Raw genomic sequence first — 6,000 nt, forward strand, 5'->3', positions numbered from 1 at the left:
CCAGCTTTCGATGATCATTTCCAGCCACCCAAAAGTGTGCATGCCTTCAATAGGCTTCAATGGGATCGTTACAATAACACAGTGCAGCGCCAATACCAATATTTCCCTGGTGTGTGCTCGATGAAGAGAAGGTTCCACCATCTTATGGGGCTGATTCACAGAGTGTTTTCCCATGGGATTGTTCCATTATAAATACCTCTGTGAACCAGGGCCTATTATAATCGCTCATTGTAATCGTAATAAAATATCGCCCTTAAAATTACGACGGCCGAAAAAGCCGTTTTTTTTTCAACCCCCCTTCTCCGCATATATATGTTGGGGGGGTATAGAATTTAATATTAATATGGGAGCTGTGGATGGTCTCACCCCACATATATGTGTGGTGTAAAGGGGTTTAAAAAAAAAGTCTGCATTTCCGGCAGTCGTAATAATCACATAGATCCCTCTCATTTCTGGAATAGACAGCACCTTCTGTAGCACTGCTAGATGTTAATACGGGTAGAAGGAGCAGCATTTCACTTTGTGCTTTGGTAATATACTGTGCTCAGTGGTCGAAGTGCAAAGAAAAAGTAGTGGAACTCTATTCCCTCTGCCCTGCCCCCTTTTCTGCCCACTCCCCCCATACTCAGTGTCACCCCTTTCCCCCATTCAAACCCCACACCTGGGTCCTTCCTTGCCTCTACTCAACCCTGCAACATTGTGTTTTACAACAGTTCCAGTAAAACTGAAGAAAACGCAATGAAAGAAAAGGCATTTAAATGACATCCATTAGTGTGTCATCGTCCCACTCAGCATGCAACTTCATGCAGCCTCCCCTTCACCATCCTCCGTTCGCACTTCTTAAAGAACATGGCCAGCCACAGACACACCCCTCCTATTGCCTGCTATCAAGTCGGAGCCTACAGTCATTCATAAGCAGATCGCGATCAAGCCTGGTGTTTTGGCTGCTTGGGAATGGGTTTTGTATCCCAAGCAGCCTATTGAAATAAATAATGTCTTTCCAATACCTGTGAGATAGCGCAGTGCAGTGCTGCACTGGCTTGAAAGCAGCAGCGCTCAGGTTCAAGTCCCCAATGGAGAGGATATTTTCTTTAAAGTCTTTTTTTTTTAAGTTGCTGTCCTGGAACGGTATTGTGGGGCACATAAAGTAAGGGAACGATGACAGGTTGCCCCGAGAAGGGAACGTCGTACCCTGTTGGCCCCCCAACTTTGACCCCTGACTGTTCAGGCTGAGTACACGGGCAGATTTGGCTATTAAATCCAAAGAACATTGCTCTTCTAAAAGCATTGCAAGTGCACTTCCCGCTCACTATCTCGCATAGTTGGCCATAGATCCCTGGTGCATGCGTGGATTGGTTTTGTGAGCGGAGCCCTCGTGATGAGCTTAGTACCCAGACACCAGTTGAGCAGTGTTTCACTTTTGCAACGTGTGACATGGAGAGGGTTTAGTGGCGCCTCGCGATCCGGATCATTGTTTAGAAATATGCTTCTGTGTGTCACCTTCATGAATTGTCGCCCCCTCTCTGCGCTCTGGAGACTTCTGTGAGACCTTCTCTGCTGGTGGGTCTGAGATCTTAGCCTCAAAATCTGGACAGGGCAATATTGTATGTGGGTTAATGGGCACAATCAGTGAATCTCAGCCAAAATTCTGCCTCGTCGCCAGACTGAGAAAGGGGTGTGAGGGGCGCTTCGGTGGATTCGAGGTGAAGGTTGGTAAATACTGTTGGATGTTTTTCTTCACTGTCGTAAATGTGAAAAAGGGTCTAAGTATGTACAATTGTTAATTTTGCTTTCAGCGGATTTCGTGGTGTAAGTGGTAAAACATTCATGTTTGCTTGTTGTTCCTTTACCTTGTATTAATTGTTCCATTTCTGTCACAGGTGGAGTTTGGGGCAGTCCTAGCCGGGGAGGAGAGTAACTCTGTGGCTTGAACCGTGGGCAGGTTTCCCGATGGCGGCACTCTAGCCAAACTCAGACGATGGGCACTGAATCCCTTAGGGACACTTGAGATTCCTCACGTGCAAGATCAGTGGCCCAAGAAGGAAGTACTCTGTGCAGTACAATCTGGAGTGTATGTCCGGTGCCTTGCCAAAGCCCTGGGCGGCAAGGGAACATTGTGAACATTCAGAACTATAACAATGCCCTACTTTTGGCCACTTTTAAAAAGTATGGCCGTGAACCATGATGTGCTTAGGGCTGGGACTGCCCCCTTGTTGCTATGCTCCACTAAATTGTGACCTTTTGTTTCCAAATGTAGAACTATTGTCTGTCTATTATTTGGTTAGTACGGTTATGGTCTAGGGTCTGTTACCCCCCCCCCGGAAGAGGGGTGGGGGGCTGATGGGGGCTGACACTGCTATGCAAGTTGATTTGTTTTGTCACACATCGTATATACATTGTGTGTGTGTTTTGAGTGACCCATGTCATCCTGAGGTTAACCTAGATCGGTGCCCTCCATGCAGGAGCTGCCAGAATGGCTTGTTCGGAGCTTGGGTCATTTCGCGTTTGTTGGGTCACTTAGAATTGTGATGTGCTGCCCCTTTAAGGACAAGGAGTCCCTACTAAGAGCTTGTGTGTATGCCACATGGTTGTGACCATGTTAATAAAAAGGATGAGTGGTTCAGTCAAGACTAACTCCTGCCTGCTGTGTCATTCTTTATGCGACGCTGTCCCCGATATCATCACGTCAGTAGAACCTCTGCAGGCCAACCCTGCTACTGTATGCTGCTTCCCCTGCTGGACAACTCCGGCGCTGTGTGTTGTGTGCACCCGTGTGACCCTGTCATTATGTGTCGGCTGGGGGACCCCCAGCAATGATGAGCCTGGACCCCTGTGCCCTGGGGGTCCAGGCATAACAATGGCGACGAGGAGTTTCGGACCTGTGCTATGTGGAGCGCCGTCCTCCGCCGAGGAGAAGTAGAGGTATGCTTTGAGTATGACTGCTCCTCCGAGCAGAAGAAACGGAATGGTCCAGGCATAACACGAATGACATGGGACGGTTTTATAAATTGGGGGAGGAAACGCAATTTTCCTAAAAAGTATTACGTTTTACTTTTCGTGAGATAAATTGGCTCAGTGCTACCATGGAAATAAAACAGTGCCTTTGTCACAGAGAAACTACAGTCGGTAGTACAAAAAATGGCGTTTTAGTGCTTAAAGTCATACAGCTCACCCTCCACACTATGCCAGTCGCCCGACCCCTTGCCATTGACACACAGTTGTTGTGCTGTAATACAATGTTCACTGCACCAAGACATGACTAAAGTAGTCCGTGGCGCCCTCTGCTGGTGTGTACAGTAACGTCTATGAAGGCCGTTGAAGCACACAGTCGTTATATCAAGTCTCAGCAGAGAGGCCAAGAAACGAAGGTCCCTAAGGCCTGATTTACAAAACAGTTTTTGTTTTTTTTTCCCCTAATTGGATTTCATCACTGAAACACGCTCTTGCAAATCAGTGCCCTGGATGAGGAGGTACCCTGAATGTAATGCTCGCAGTGATCCCGTGGACGTGACAGTGCTAACCAGCTACGTGCGCGAGAGAGAGAGAGAGAGGGAGGGCGCGAGGCAGGAACTGGAGACAAGCAGAGAAAGGGTGTGCTTGAAATCAAATAACTCAAATTCCGTTGATATCCCCGGGCGGCGCTGAACAACCACCGGGGTTTGGTCCGTGCTTTGATTTATCTGCAATATTCCACCCGGGCCCCTGTTGGCCGCCGATGTAGACGCCAGATGTGCAATGTGTGCAGGCCGGATTCTCCACACGCGCGCATGCCCACGGTGCTCTTATCAGAGCACGAGGACGGGGCTCGGTTCTGTGAACCTTACCTCCGTGATGCCTCGGTCCACCAAGTAAGAGGGACCACTCCCCGCGGTTGTGACCATCACCGCAGTAAACGCGCAGAGCGCTTGAGGATGGCAGAGGGCGGTATTCGGAGAGTTGGAGACAGGTGGGAAAGGCGCGCTTTACGCTCATCAACGAGAGCAAAGAAAACCACGAAGTTCAACCCCACGGACTCTGCTTTGTATTGTCCGGGCTAAATGTTTCTATAAAGACTCCCACAAAGTACCACATATACACGCCAATAGCTATCGGTAAACGCAATCTTTTAGGAGAGAGCGGAAGATCTCACGGGTGTCTTACGTCCTTCATTGTAAAGTGTATAAACGCCCCGTTTTATTGTGCTCGGTGGTGGTACACGCTGCGTTCTTCCCTGCTACTGACTGGCACCCCGATTCTGCCCCTAATCACGCCCCGCCTTAACAACATTTCCGCAGCTGACCTCAGTGCCACCCTGGCTCTGCGCGCCAGAGACCCAGTTCATAGCGGCAGGGAGGACAAATAACGATAAGGTTCGAGGGGCAGAAGAGGGTGGGGTATTATAAATGCCCCTCCGGTGTGGTGTGTTCGCTGACATATGCAACAGAAAGCAGGACACACACACTTGAGAGTCGGTGATCTGGGATTAAAGTGGCAGTTCTCTGCGCTGTCCCCCCAGCCCCCTTCCCAATGAGGGCCCCTCCCCATGGAGCCCGGCTGTACAGCATCTCTGTTGTGTGCGGCAGGCAAAGGGAAGATAAGCCACGAGAAACACGTCGCTACATCACCAGTTTCGCCAATTTAAGAGTGGGCAGCGCCCAAAACATATAGTTGGTTCTTTTACTGCAAAATGACCTCCCGTTGGCCACACGGGCGGGCGCCGCGCGACTCCCCCAGATCACACGCACAGCGCATCTCCCAGAGAAGTCAGCGCTGCATCCGGGCAGCTGGCACCCGTGGACGACACACGCGAGCACGCACGCACGCACACGATTCGTATGCCTTGGAAACAGGTGTCTGCCAATTCCACACGCAATACCCCCGCCCGAGTGATGTACATCATGTGGTATTGCCATGACAGCAGGGCGCACCACAGACTGCAGGGTGCCGATGCAGTCCCCCGCTGGCGACACTCATTTCTACTCACTCTCAGAGCCCCCGATCAGACAAGTGCCCACTGTTCATTTCCGTGAAGGACTCTCCTTTTTGGGGAGGGTGGGGGTGATGGGGTGCGCATCTTTCTCTACCCGCACCCCCACACCCCCACCACCGTGTTTTGCTGGCAGAGAGCGGGTACGAAATTGAAACGGGGATGTGCACACGATCGGGCAGAAGGCACTGGAGCGCACGTGATGACTGACACCTGTCTTCAGAGGACCCACTCAACTTTTGGGAATATACCGTTACCATGTGCTCTGCTCCGTCCTTACACGTGTTGCCCCTAAACCCGTGCCCTGCGATGCCATGTAAGGATTACTGAAGACATATAATTTCTGGAAAACCGGAGCCCGCAGTCACCCACCTTCAGATCCCCGCGTGCAGCCTGGGGGAGCAGTGCCCGGACCTTCCCTCGCAGCAAGGCAGCGTGCGCCCCTGCCGATGGACGAGAGCTGTCGCCGTCCCTGGCCGTTCAGCGATCTCCGCGGCTTCCCATGTGACGGGGAGGCAGGCTGAGGAGATGCGGAGACAGGGGCGCCACCAGCGGAGATGGAGCCGAGCGGCAGGCAGGCAGGCAGGCGGAGCAGCTCCCACTTCAGAGCCCACTGCAAAAGTTACAAGAGGGGGGGAACCGGCGGAGCCCCGCCCACCGGCAGGCGGCGCCTCATCCCTCACATCACCGCAAACTTTAATCCCATCCAACCTCGACTGTTACATCTACAGAGGAGGCGAGGAAAGGGAGGGGAAAGATCCCAGCAGCGCGCAACGTTCCGGGATAACACGTATAGCTCTTTGCAGCGAGTTCTCGCCGTGGTATAGAATATTGCATATAGGATGTGTCGGTATATTGATATTAAACAACTTAACCGTTAGGTGCATTCGTGATATCAGCGCGCGCGCGCGCGTGCGTGCGTGTGTGTGTGTGTTATCCTGTATCCCACTTAGTGTAACCTACACTGAGGCATGTATCAGACCATCGTGAGAACTATCTTACAGGACCACTCTCCGAATGCCACCAGGACCAGC

The 6,000-nt window shown here is 51.4% G+C and overlaps 1 protein-coding gene across 1 annotated transcript in view; it reads right to left on the reverse strand.

Moving 5' to 3' along the window:
• Positions 1 to 5,659, reverse strand: part of CAMKV (CaM kinase like vesicle associated) — a 753,994-nt gene extending 748,335 nt beyond the window's left edge. The window contains exon 1 of the mRNA XM_069644141.1: positions 5,339 to 5,659. The gene's annotated coding sequence lies outside the window, so the exon portion shown is untranslated. The remainder of the gene's footprint in view (positions 1 to 5,338) is intronic.
• Between the last annotated feature and the right edge of the window lie 341 nt (positions 5,660 to 6,000).

Source organism: Ambystoma mexicanum, chromosome 2p, assembly GCF_040938575.1.
Source record: "Ambystoma mexicanum isolate Mex_15411 chromosome 2p, UKY_AmexF1_1, whole genome shotgun sequence".
Classification (NCBI taxonomy): Eukaryota; Metazoa; Chordata; class Amphibia; order Caudata; family Ambystomatidae; genus Ambystoma; species Ambystoma mexicanum.